Source organism: Vulpes vulpes, chromosome 13 (assembly GCF_048418805.1).
Source record: "Vulpes vulpes isolate BD-2025 chromosome 13, VulVul3, whole genome shotgun sequence".
NCBI classification, from domain to species: domain Eukaryota; kingdom Metazoa; phylum Chordata; class Mammalia; order Carnivora; family Canidae; genus Vulpes; species Vulpes vulpes.
The window spans coordinates 68,002,725-68,016,824 of record NC_132792.1 but is presented as its reverse complement, the minus strand read 5'-3'; the positions used below and the strand labels follow the sequence as shown (position 1 = coordinate 68,016,824).

At 48.6% G+C, this 14,100-nt stretch overlaps 1 long non-coding RNA gene across 1 annotated transcript; it reads left to right on the top strand.

Moving 5' to 3' along the window:
• Positions 1-4,572: 4,572 nt before the first annotated feature.
• LOC140595194 (uncharacterized) lies at positions 4,573-13,755 on the top strand. The gene is made up of 4 exons (XR_011996646.1): positions 4,573-4,694; positions 6,782-6,844; positions 9,062-9,173; positions 11,498-13,755. It is a non-coding gene; the product is annotated as an uncharacterized lncRNA (long non-coding RNA).
• Positions 13,756-14,100: the final 345 nt, after the last annotated feature.

The window sequence follows — 14,100 nt, the reverse complement described above, 5'->3', positions numbered from 1 at the left end:
CTTCTTGAAAGGGCCCTGATGTTGCTTCTGCGTACAGACCATTTTTGCAACATCTACACACAAGAGAAGAAATGACGGATGTACCTGAAACCAGAGCAAACTGAAGGTTCACTTTTCTTACTGTATTGAACTTCAACTTCATTTAAGTAGGATAACAAATAAATGTTGCATAGAAGGCTCAAGATTCAAAAACTTTACCTCCTGCCCCCTCACCCCCCAACACACGCTTCAACTTACGAAAGACTAAGTGAACCAGTGGAAATACAATTGTGTACTAAAAACCATTGAAGTGCGTATAAGCTCTTTTGCCTCTGTTTTCACAATCATGTTTGGACATTACAAAGTTCTCTGCAAAATATCAATTGGGTCTGCATATTTATATTTAAAAAGCCATCTAATAGATGTTGTCTCATTTATGCCCTAAGTGACTCGGTGAGGATGCATCAATGCCGGTCTGTGTGGGTAGGCTTTGTTGTTAAAACCCTCACAATAGGCGAGGATGATTGATTACAAGACTAACTCTACGTCGTTTCTCTGCAGCCCACCTTCTCGTCCCCTCCCCTGGTAGGTATAAGTAGGCTTTCTTCCACCAGCATGAAGACTCAGAGTAAAAAAAGTAGCATTGGTTAGTCAGAATGTTTTCCTCACTGGAAAACCACCATTGGAGGGGCCAGGAAATGACAATTTTCAGCCCCCTGTGGTCATGAATTATACACCATACACAGTGTCATGTGAAACCAGGGAAACTCATATATTTCAGGAAAATCTCCCCCTCCCCCTGGGGTTGTTGTGTTTTGTTCTGTGTGAATCGAATTCCTGTATTTTCCTACAGAGCATCTCTGGTTCCTGCCGGAAGGAAACAAAAAACTTCAATTCTCCAAAGGGAAGCTACTCCGTCTGCAGCACATAGGACTTTACTGGAAACCCTGTTGCATTTCCTCGGTAGGACATCAAGTTTATCTAAGCTGTGAAAGCAACACGAAGATAAGACGAATTTTTTTTTTCTTGTTACGAAAAAGCTGTCTACGTACTGTCTAGAAACAGTGAATCCTTGATTTTGAAGGGACTTCAGCAATTTAAGGATGAAAATGAAGCCTCTTCGCTTATTTGAATTTCACCCTGCCCTTGGGGGAGGGCTGCTTAGAAGTTATTCCAAGGTTTAGAAGTAGTAGAAGAGGTCAAGGGGTTCGTGGCTACATGCAGCCTCTACCATTGTGCAATAAAACCACGTTCCGCTGGTTTCCTTAGGTAAGAGCAGAAATGACTGGATGGAATCCCCATCAGCATTTGTACTATTTGAAGAAACATAGTTTAAAATGCTCAGATACTTTGAAACCTTTACAAAAAATCAGAAACAGTGTTCTGAGGTCACAGAATAATGTGTAACTCCTGTGACTAGAATAGATGTGCAAGATGATGTATTAATGTCTGGTGTATTTAGAAACATTACTCTTCTGTAAATTTAAATCGTTCACAAGATAAGTTCATTCTTAAAAAAAAAGATTTATTTATTTATTTGAGAGAGATAGAGAGCATGTGCACACAAAGTGGTGGGGAGCATGGGCAGAGGGAGAAAAAAAGAGTCTCAAGCAGACTCCGAGATGGCTGTGGAGCCCAATCTCACAACCCTGAGATCACAACCTGAGCCAAACCAAGAGTTGGTTGCTCAACCGACTGCATCCACCAGGCACCCCAAGATAAGTTCATTTTTTAAATAGAAATCAATTTTATTTTATTTTTTATTTTTTAAGATTTCATCTATTCATTCATGAGAGACAGAGAGAGAGGCAGAGACATAGGCAGAGGGAGAAGCAGGCTCCCAATGGGAAGACCCGTGCTGGACTCTATCCCAGGACCCTGGGTTGAGCCAAAGGCAGATGCTCAACCCCTAAGCCACCTAGGCATCCCATAGAATTCCATTTGATTTTGACATTTCTTCATGATCAAGTGTGTTTGCCAGTTTGTCCTTGGATCAAGTCAATGCTAGCGATCTGAACCAGTTATTGACCCATTCCAGATTCAGCTGTGTGACTTTTGGGAAGTTAATTAACACCTTGGCACCTCAGTGTCTTCATTTAAAAAGTGAGGATAAGAACAGTGTCTACCTCTCTGACCGCTTCTCTATTTATCAATTTAACAAATAGTGTTCTGTGTCCCAGGAGCAGTAGGCATCAGGGACCCATTGGAGAGCAATGCTGAATGTGTGTCCCCGTCCCGCTGGCTCTTATGGCTCAGGGAGGGAAGTGAACAGGTAAGCAAGCAGAAAAATAAGTAATTTTATGTGATTTTTAAGTGGTATGCAGGAAAAGAGAGTGCTAGGGTGACTTGATTGGTTTGAAGGAAGGAGTCCATGATGCGGAGACCTTTAAACTGAAGAATGAAAAAATAATTGCCAGGCAAAGGCTGGATATTTCAGGCAGAGGGAGAAACATGTGCAAAGGCCCTGAAGTGGGAATGTCTTTGATCTTTACTAGACAGGCCTGACTCATGGCTGGAGGACAGTGATGGGGGCTGCTGGAGTAAACATGCAATAGGCAGGTCCAGGTGATGGCTTGTCGGCCAAGGGAAAGCAGATGGCGTTTTCCTGAGCACTTTGGGAAGCCATTGGAAAACTTTAACCAAGGGCAGGACTCGACCTTGTTTACATTGAACATTTCTTTCTTTTTTTAAAAGTAGTTTCCATGCCCAACATGGGTCTTGAACTCATGATCGATCCTGAGATCCAGCATGGCATGTCCTGCTCACTGAGTCAGCCAGGCACCCCTTTTCTTTTTTAAATTAAAAAAAAATTTTTTTTAAAATCTTAATTACATTTTTAAAAGAGCTCTCTGGCTACTGTGTAGAGAGGAGACTGAGGAAGAAGGAATGGAAGCCAGGGGCTTTCTTCATAAGGATTACATGAGCTGATGAATGTTTAGCATTTGGTGCAATATTTGACACATAATAACAGCCTTGTTCATGTTAGTGATTGTTATTAATAATCATTGTCAATATTAATAACAATAATGCTTCAGTTTGGCATCATCATCTGATGGTACAAATTCAACATGTATACCTGAAATTAACTGTCCACATTGATTTCAGTTACTACCATGTAAAAAAAAAAAAAAATTAGGTCAGCAGTTGGGAGGTGAGTTTATTGGCCTAGTTGGGACTCAATCGTAAAACCATTTTTGATTCCTCAACTGTTTACTTTATATTGTCCATATAGGTTAGTTGTATGTGTTGAGGGCAAACTTCTCAATGACCAAATTTATGAAATGTTTTTCATTAAATTACCAATCTACAAAAGAAGCCACTTTAAAAAAATACCTTGTTTTCCAGAAACCATACCATTTACTTCTGTGAGATTTACTTCTGACTTGGACGAAGACACAGGTAGAGAGGTCTATGCATACTTGGGAAACTGGTCTATATGTACTAAATCTCAAGCTTTGGGAAAGGGTATCTCTTCCATTTTCCTTGCTGTCAGTTTTTAGCACCTCTAGGCAGTAGGGGAGAGCCATGAAATGCTAAGGACCTTTGTGCCTTCTCCTGGGCCTCTCTGAGTCTCAGTTTACTCATCTGTCAAATGGTGGTAATGATGGTGACCTCCTTTTAAGGCTGTGAAGATGGAAGCAGAGAAGTCATTAAAGTTTCCATAGTGCCTGACACATAAAAGAGCTCACCCACTGTTAACTGTTGAGCTTATTATTGTTATCTGAAGACCCAAGTCCCTGCTCACCTTTACTTGACCCATTTAATTCCAGACAAAAGGGTAAGTTCTGGATTCCAGGTAGAACTGCTTTCGATGTCAGAAGATGTTGGTGGCATGACCTTTGACATTTTCTCTATGACCCTAATTTGACCCTTGAGCCAGGATGAGACCTGGAAAGGGGCCCTGCGGCCCTGGCTGCAGCTGTCATCTCAGACTTCCCAGACCTCGCAGCTCTGTGAGAGGTGGCCCTCCAAAGGCTGGCACTTTGATAAGCCAGGGGGCCTGGGGTTTCAATTCCCTGCATCCTCTGCTTTTCTAACTGGCAGTAATTATCTTTGTAATGCTCTAATGCTAAATAATGATGCTGCTAATGCGCGCTGCATTTTCGAGCACAGGTGCCAGCTGTTACCTCGCTGGGCAGCTGCCCACCGGGTACACACTTTAGGGCGGTCACCAGGCCCAGCCCCTGCCCATACTAGCAACACAAAGGCAGCCCCAGCCTCCCGCAGATCCACCCGGCCCTGCTCCCTCCCTCCCGGCCCCTCTGTCCCCTCCCCCGCCTCCCAGGCCCCTTCCCTTGACTGCCCTTCCTCCCACTGGTGGTTTCTTCCTGCAGAAGAAATCCAGGAAACCACCACTCACATTTCCTCTGCCCACAGTTTCTCCAGGGCCTGACTCACACACAATTCAGCCTGATCTGGAGTTCCCTCGTGTCTGCCCCATGAGGGACCCCAGCTCCCCATTCATTTCTGGGAGCGGGGGCTCACCAGAGAAGGTGGCTTGTTTTTGAGTCTCATAATTGACCTTTCATCATTAAATGAGGTGTGTGTGTGTGGGGGGTGCACAGTGAAGACAAATTAGCAAAGAACAAATGTGAGGCTGTTGGCTTTGGCTACACACACACACACACACACACAGATCCTGACACAGTCGTCAATAGGCGGCCTTCAGCAGACAACATCTGCAGGATGAGTCGGTTTTCGGTGACTTTAATCTGGTAATTCATTGTTTCTGTGGTGCGGGTTACAGTAGCTAAAAGGGCGGAACAGCAGGCCAATTTGGCACACAAACATATTTAAATGTGAACCGAGGGGTTTGCCCACCTTATGATGAGCGGTTGACTTGCAGCCAAAAAACAACACAAAAACAAGACAATAGGTGGGGTCCTTGAGGGTGGGGAGGGGGATGAGAGCTGCACTTTCCAAACTGGGCGAAGGCTCCTTTAATCTCAACAGCCCGAGTAATACCAGGGGTCACAGCACTCGGGCTGCAGAGGAAGGACAAAGGGGAAGGCGGCGGGGTGGGGGAGGGTGGGGGGGTGGGGGGCTGGGAGGGAGGCAAGCAGGGGCCGAGCTGGGGGCGGAGCTTCGGGCCAAGCTGGGGGCGGAGCTGCGGGCCCGGCTAGGGGCGGGGCTGGGGGCGGAGCTGCGGGCCGAGCTGGGGGCGGAGCTACAGGCCGTGCTGGGGCGGAGCTGCGGGCCGAGCTGGGGGCGGAGCTGCGGGCCGAGCTGGGGGCGGAGCTGCGGGCCGTGATGGGGGCGGAGCTGCAGGCCGAGCTGGGGGCGGAGCTGCAGGCCGTGCTGGGGGCGGAGCTGCGGGCCGAGCTGGGGGCGGAGCTGCGGGCCGAGCTGGGGGCGGAGCTGCGGGCCGTGATGGGGGCGGAGCTGCGGGCCAAGCTGGGGGCGGGGCTGGGGGCGGAGCTGCGGGCCGAACTGGGGGCGGAGCTGCGGGCCGTGATGGGGGCGGAGCTGCGGGCCAAGCTGGGGGCGGGGCTGGGGGCGGAGCTGGGGGCCGAGCCGGGCGCACCCGCCCCCGCCGCCGCCGCGGGTCACCTTGACCTCTCCCTCCGCCTCTGGCCCGGGAGGAGAAGCCGGTCCAGATGGGTGTCGAGGGTGGGTCCAGATGGGTGTCGAGGGTGACGACTAGCCTCCTGGCCCCGCGCGCTCGCGCAGATGTCGCCCGCTGCTCGGGGGCCCACGCGCGCCCCCGGTGTCCCGGGGGCCCGGCTCGGAGCGCGGCCCCGGTGCTGGGCGCTCCCGCCGGGCCGGGAACAAAGGCGAGCCGGACCCCGACCGCCGGCCCGGCCCCGCAGCAGGCGCGTCCCGCAGCGCGGAGCCCCGAGCTGTCCCGGCCCGATCGCGCCGCCCCCGGGGTGCCGGGGGTGAGGGGGGGGTGGGGGGGTGGGGGGGGATGGGGGGTGGGGGGGTGGGGGCGCCCCGGGCCCCGCGCTCGCGGACCGCACCGTCGCGCGCGGGGCAAGTCCGCGGAGACAGATCACGCCGCGACAGGCCGGAGGCGGCTCGAGGGATCCATAATTTATGATGTTGTCCTTACCCGTCCGGTTTGGGATTTCACAAGCGTTGCCCGTTTCCCTCCCATTTGTTGCTCCCGCCCAACCTTTTGGAGGAAACTCGTCTTTCCCAACCCGAGACACAAGCGCTTGCCCTCTTGAATTAATGTGGGTTTCTCCTTGAGGGATGGGGGGGACCCCAAGGCGCACAGGTAAGGGGGCGGGGCTGAGACGCTGCCACTAACCCTGCCCTATTAGGAAAAAATAACCTTATTTCCAGACAGTTGGAGCGGGGGCTTTGTGGTGAGAGGTAGTGAGAACAGATCTTCCCCTGCCACTAAGACCAATCATTTCTCTCATTTATAAATAAACTTCTTCCTCCTAAGTGGTATTTTTTAACACAGCCGGCCTGCAAAAATTCCGACTTCGGGTGACAGGAAGGGAAGGGGTTAATGCTCCTCCTTGGCTGGCCTGAGGCCACTGATCCCCGCCTGGGGTCTGCAATGCAACCTCGGTCCTCCTAATTTAGGACTAGTCCTGCGAGGGGCCCTTGGCAAAGAGGCTCTTGTCCCCATATTCCTTAAATTGCTATGCCGACTGGGGAAAGATTGAGGGATTTGACTAATGCATGAGTACCTGATAGATACGACCAATGACCCTGGACTAAGCTGCAGGAAAAGTTTTCTTTCGTGTCACCTTTTCCTTTTCTGTTTCTTTGTGTTTTGTTTTTTGTTTTTTTTTCTTCTTGAAAACAAATTGATTCTAGGGCCCTTCTTTTTCTCCTTTGCACTCAGAATTGCTAAATGGAATTCAGAGCAGAGAGCAACTGTTGCAATTGCTTGCTGAGGCCGGAGCCGGTAAGGACTTGAATAAGCAAAGGTTGGACCTGGTCAGATCTGTTCTGATTGCTGCAAATGCCCGGAGGCTCCAAGCCAAGGGCGGCTCCCATTCCACCTGGGCCGAGGAGGGAACAGGCCTGGGAAGATCTTCAGGCTCCAGAAGCCAGCAGCCCCTGCAGATGGCTGGGTCATTTTGTGGTTTACAAATGATCAAGTCAGGTTGAAGCCACAGTCTCTGTGGTTACGGGCAACCATGATTAGTCACACAGTCAGTGACCCAGTTATGGCACACCCTCTTTTAAAAGGACATTATTCAACATCTTGCTAGCTTGCTTTCAGAATTATTCCATGTGTGCAAGGAAGATGCACACGGTGAGGGATGGGGGATTGAAACCTAGGTTCTGTGTTCACGAATGCCACGAGTTTGGTTTTCCAGAAAGGAGCAAATCTGGGATGTGACTTTTGAGGCTAGAATTGCACTGAACTTTGATGAGAGATTGCTTCTCAAGTTCAGGTGTGGCCTTTGCTGAGAGGAGTCTGAGAAGGAGAGAAAAGAGCATTACCTCGCGCGCTTTGACTTGGCTTGTATACTGAGGGCCATCTGTAAAATGAAAGTGGGAAGGCAGGAAGGGGAAGAAGAACCCTACATACGAAGGCTTGTGTGGCTTTTTATTTCTTAAAAATAGCATTTCTTTTTACCACAATGGCATAGGAACTTGTGTCCCCAGCAATAGTAAACAAATTAGCTTCTTTTATCTGAAAAACAAGTAGAGTAAGTCTCTCTCTCTTTTTTATAAAAAGAAAATGCAAAACAAAAATTCTCCCTCCTCTTAAAGGCTTCTTTGCTGGTGAGTGTTTGTCCAGGAACAAATAGTCTTTTATTCCAATGGTCTCCAAAAGTTCATAAGCAAAAAAAGTGTCCAGCGTCTGCTTCCCGACAATACGGTCTCTGGCTGCATAGTGAAGCTTTTCTGTCCTGAATTTGTGATCTGTTATCAGAGTCCTTTAATTTCTGCGAACAGAAGGCTCTTTGGGAGAAGAAAGCTGGGGGGTGGGGAGTGACATTGGAATCAGTCTTTTTTCCCCCCTTTTGCTGTTTTCTTCCAGTCAGCAAGTAGTGCTTGAATTCTTCTGATCTTTCCCAGCATCTTATTGAGGTGAGGACCAGGGAAGGGTTAAGCCAGGCCACAGGCAGGTTTCCCTGCTGGCCTATTTTACTGGGGTGGAGCAGCTGGCCAGGCACCACCTAGGAACTGTTCATAAAAAGGAGACGCCCTACTCCTGACGCCCTTTATCTCCTTTGGAGATTTTCCTTTTACAGCGTGTTTTATACAATCTTCAGTGATGACCGTCTTTTTAAAGTCCTAGGTTCCCTTAAACCATTGGGGGTTTACACGTATGCCCAACATTCCCTGTAGCATCTGGCAGGATGAAAGGAAAGAGGCAAACCGTTAGGGAGAAAACAGACAATCGTTTGGGGGGATATGCAGAAACAATTATTTGTAACTAAATTTCAATTGCTTATAATCAAATCACTTGAAATATTTGGTCAGTTTTTGTGGCTTGAAGCTTCAAATGGATTCCTTTTTTCCCCCCTTAAGATGTATTTATTTGAGAGAGAGAGAGAGAGAGAGAGAATGACGGGTGGGGAGGGGGAGAGGGAGAGGGAGTCTCAAGCAGACTCCCTACTGAGTGTGGAGCCTACTGGGGGCTTGACCCGAGCCGAAGAGTCGATGCTGACTGCGCCATCCAGGCTAATGACTCTAAAGTAACTTTTGGGGGGGCACCTAGGTGGCTCAGGTCATGATCTCAGGGTCCTGGGATCAAGCCCTGCCTTGGGCTCAGTGGGGATCCGCTCAGATCGTCCTTCCTCCTGCCCTCCCTACTGCTGCTGGTGTGTTCTCCATCTCACTCTCTCATGTGTGCTCTTTCTCAAACAAATAAAATCTTAAAAATAAATTGAAAAAATAAAGTTACTTTTGGATAAGAATAAGTGTTTAAAAATAATAAAACAGGACAGAGAGAGAGAGCCTCTCTGAGGAGTCGACATTTGAGTCGAGATCTAGAAACAAAAGGAAGACAGCCCTGGTGCCACTTGGGAGAAATCACGCAGGCAGAGAGACTCAGGAAGGCCTGAGGCTGGGATGGGTTGCTGTGGAGATAGAAAGAAGGCCCGAGTGGCAGGGTTGGAGAGAAATAGGGTGGAGAGGAGGCTCAGGGTTCTTTCACTTGCAGATTCTACTGTGCTTCCGGAGCCGACAATTTGCAGGATTCCTGGGGGCACCTTCCTACCATAGAGCCTGCCTGCAACCAGCATCTGCCCAGATTCCCTCCACGTGCAGAGCAGGTAATCAGCTGAGAGGTCAGATGCTGTCCCTGGTCTCTGCAAGTCTTCTTTGCCTTGACTGAAAAGCCAGCAATATTGACCAAAAGCCAGACACAGCTATTGCAGAGCAAACACTGGTGAGGGTGGGGGAGGGGAAGGTGTAGGGGCTGCGTCTCCACCTGCTGAGGAGAGAGGCTTGGGTTCTGTAGATCTGAGGTGAGAGATCTCATGGTGTGTCTAGCAAGACCAACATTTTCCCCTCAGGAGAGTTTGTGTCCACCAGGAGCTGTCCCCTAAGAGCTGGAGGGGTCTTCTTTTCTCTGATGGGCCTGCTGTTCGGCATCCGGGATCTGCTTCAGGTTCAGGGAGGCCTAGGGCATCCCATGTTCTGTCCCAGCTTCCAGGGCAAGAGCTTTGGTTCCCCCCACCCCTACCCCTCCTGCTGTGTTTGCCTCTAAGAGGCCCTCGGGGCATCAGGATGTTAATGGTCTGCCCTACACCCCACTCCTCTCAAGGCCTCTACCTCCTTCTGGGCATGCAGGGACTTTTGCCGCAGGCCTCTGGGAAGTAAGTGGAAGAGCTGTTCTCTGCCTCTGCACCGCCAGCTCCCACCGGCTCCCGGGCCCTTGGAAAGCACCCAGAATGGCAGCCCTGGGGCTGCGATTCCTGTCAGGCCAGGGAGAAGGCTCTGGAAGAGCCTCCCTTGCTCTTGCCCAGAAGCAGCTGCTGAAGAGAAGCAGGCACCCGAGTCTCACGGCCCTGGGCTCCTTGCCTCACCAGTCTGTCTCCCTGTCCTTGACTCACTGAATCAGAAGAGTATTTAGGCTTCGATCGTTTTCAACTTCAGTCCTCATTCAGAACAGAGACTTGGCTTTTGTCTTGTCAAGCTACCTAGAGCCACATTTCTGATATATATCCCCCATTCCATTTTTCTCTTCTCTCCCAAGATCCAGCTGTGGGTTCCAAGACAAAGGTTCAAGTCCTTGCTCTGCCTTTTACTGGCCATGTGGCCATGATAAGTTGGATAATTTTGCAGAGCCTCAGTTAACTCATTTGTAAAATAAGCACCCAACTCACAGAGGGGATCAGAGGACACCTGGGTGGCTCAGCACCTGCCTTCAGCTTGGGGCGTGATCCCGGGGTCCTGGGATTGAGTTCTGCATCAGGCTCCCAACAGGGTCTGCTGTTGTCTCTGCCTCTCTCTGTGTCTCCCATGAATAAATATATATATATATATTTTTTTTTAAAGAATGAAATGGGATCATGGGTGAAGAGTTCCTTGAAACGTGCCTAGCCTGCAATAAGGGCTCAGATAATATTATCTGCATTGAATATGGCAAACCGATTCCTTACTGCCTCCTTCCTTATAACCTCAGTGTATGTTCCAGTTGGCCTCACATCTTGACCTTCTTTGCCTCCTTGAGATTCTTGTCCTGGTCTCCCCTGATTTTCTTGATTGAATAGGGTAGCTCATAAGAGCTCACGGATTTGGCTCTGTATTGGGCTCATGTCATAGAATCTCCCTCGTCCATCCTGCAACCATCACCTGTACATGGATCACCTCCAAATCGTCATCCCTTTCTGCAGCTGACGTCTTGGAACTTTCACTTCTGCTTGGACTCCATCACAAACTGAATCTGTCTGAAAACTAAACTACCATCTTCCTTCTAAGTCAGAAACCATCTCCTGACTTGCAAATATATGATTCCATTCTCAGAGCCATGCTGGTTCCATCCTCTCCTGAATACCCTTCCTCTCAACTTCTGCCTCCATCTTCTGACGCTCTGGGTTCGAAGCACCTTCATTTCACAATGTGTCTCTATTGTAACTATTTCGTTTCCAAGATCATCACATGTACATCTAGTTCCTGAGCACTTTGTGCTATGGTGTTCTAGCCCCTGTTCAACCTGTCCCCAAACTCCAACCTCTCCCCTGTGATGTGTCCTGCAGTGGAGTGCTTGGGTCTACAGGCAGCCTGTGGGAGGGACAGAAAGGCCTGGTGTCTTATCTCGGCCTCACTATACCAGAACATGGTTTCCCCATCCTCATCTGAATGAGATGCTCCTGCATGAGTGTCATGGGGCCTTATGGGCTTACGTTTGATGTTAGGAGGAGGGACTTCTGGAAAGGCCTCTGAGATTGATTTGCATGAAGACCCAAGAGGGTCCTGAATAAGGACTCACCATGAGGGGGTGGAGAGTCAAAGTGCAGTCAGAATAATTGGAGGATAAGCTACCAGCCTAGTATAAAAAGGGAGTGGAGAGGTCATGTGTGCTAATAATAGTTAACAGTAAATATTATTACTAATGTTGTTCCCTGGCCCCATTTCCCACTTTCTGTTTCAGGGACTTGTACCAGCTCCTAAAAAGAGTGCAAGCTGTGACAAAATGAGTAGAGGAGCCGGTTCACTCAAATATCTACGTGCTGTCATGAGCACGAATGCGGCTTTGATGCATTAATAGGTTCATTCCCGCATTGCTTCCTGAACATGTACGGTGGGCTCCGCCTGGAGTCCACTGTCAAGCAGGGGAGGCAAATAATACAAACAAGCAAAGACCTTGAAGGTCAGTATGTGCAATGGGTAGTCAGATACAGAAGGTCACAGGACCACATATTAGGAATGCTTAACTTTAAGCTTAGAGAGCCAGAGGATGCTTTGTGGAGGCCACAGAGTCTGAGCTAAGACACAAGAAGAGAGTAGGAGTCAGTGGGGAGAGGAAGCATTCCACATGGAGGGCAATAGGGTATGCAGAGTCCTTAGGGCAGAGAAGCACAACATGTTTGAGAAACTGAAAGAGTTTCAGCTTGGGCAGAGCGTGGGCACGATCCTGAAGGTAGGACCCCAGAGGGGACAGTGCACAAGGCCATCGGAGACCGTGTATGTGAGTTTTTATTTTACCTTAAAAGGCTAAGGAAAGCCAAAAGCCATGGGAGGGGTTTCAATGCTGGAGTGTGTGTGTGTGTGTGTGTGTGTGTGTGTGTGTGTGTGTGTGTAAGGATCAGACTTAGCCCTGGAATGGAATTGGAAAGAAGCCAGACTGAGGGATCCAGTGAGGAGGCTCCCGCACATCCCAGAGGAGAGGTCGTGGTGCCTGCACTAGGGTGGGGTGGCGGAAGGCCAGAGACAGGGATGGATTTGAGGAGTATTTGAGAGGATTTGTGATAGGTTGGTTACAGGAGGTACTAGATAGGGGAAAGCCAGGGATGGTCCCAGATTTCTGACTTGAGCCACTGGGAGGGTATCAGTGAAGCTGCTGATATGGGAATACTTGGGGAAGTATGGAGGGGAAGTAGATGAGTTTGCTTTTCTGCACTTTAGGTTTGAAGGTACTGAGAGATTTCCAAGTAGATGTGAGTTTGTGGACACTGGTTGTCACTGGGAAACCCAGGCAGGAGAGACTCGAGAAAATCATTCAGATAATGCGAGTGTTTATTTCTGCTGTGACCTGAGCTCTTTTGGTTGCAAGGAAAGAAACCCTCTCAAGCGAGCTTAAAATGTGGAATTGTTAGGGTACAGAGAGCTTCAGGGGGTGTGTTGTTCATAGGGGAGCTCTGAGGATGGGAATAGCCCTCCTGGACTACACAGGGCAATGGAGCCGCTTGCCACTTGAACCTTCACACACGTTGCGTTCCCCTGTGTGGAGACCAGTCTCCTCTGCTCATCCGTGAGACCTCCAGCCTCCAGATCTGCCCTCTATGGAGCTGACACCTGCTCTCACCTGCCAAAAGACTTCACAGCTGCATTGAAAAGCTTCCTACAGACTTCCCCACAATACATACATCTCTTTATTCAAATTCTTGACAAGAGAGGATCCGGTCGGCACTTAGAAGTTAGTGGTGCAACGACTTTGTGTCAGTTGATCATCAGTCCAAGCAGTGATAGCAATGTGTGTGTGTGTATACATGTGTGCATGCTTACGTGTATGTATGTATATGTGTGCACGTGTCTATGTTTAAGTGTGTATATGTAAGTGCATGCCTATGTATGTGTGTGCTTGTGCGTGTATGTATACGTGTGTTGGCGGGTGAATCTGGGTGAGGGGAGTGGTCAGGACAGTTATACTGTTGAGTACAGAACTTCTGATCAGACGCAGTGTTGATACATTATTTATTTATTTACCTGTCTGACCTATTCAATGTGCTTCTATGTGTTCTGTGTAGCAGGAGGACAGGGCAGGACACACAGAACTGTCTGAGTGTCCCCTTTACCAGGAAGATCTTGGGCAGTTTATGTGTACTGTCTTCTCAGAGTTACAGTCCTCTACTCTGAAGTCAGCGCCTAGGTCCCCAGGAGAGAGGACAGCAGAAGACAACAGTGTGAGATGTTTGCACTCACTTGACTGTTTCTTTCTTCCATTTACTCCTCTGTCATTCCTGTGCAAGTCCCTGTCTGCCTAGAAAAATGGGAACTGTACTTATGTCACTTTTTTATAGTGATTTCTCTGTGTATTAACAAATGTTTCTAGAATGATCATGTATTTTTGTTCCATGAAACAGTAGTTGTAGCCACTCAATAACGTTTTGGGAAAACTGAGATGAGGGAAAAAATCACTTGTCCATAATCATGCCATCTAAATAAAAACACATAACTATGATTTACTTCTTACCAGTCTTTTCCTCAGCTTTTTGTTTGTACATAAATAGGATCATGATTTACACACAATAAAATGCAGTGTTTTAAGATGTTTAAACATAAATTATTTGCAGGATGAAAATGATATACTTTAAAAGCATTTAATTTTCATAAATCTAGACTATAGCTCGGCATCTTCCCCTAATTTCCTCTGTTCTGTCCTGAACGTCTCACAGATGGGGCAGTGTTCACTGAGAACCTTATTTAATTCTACCAAGTTACAAACATATCCCAGGCAAGAGTTCTGTCCATTCAACTGTACTTCGGTATGTTAGATTTATTGCCGGGCTCTTGAGGCCAAGCCACAGGTTTCAT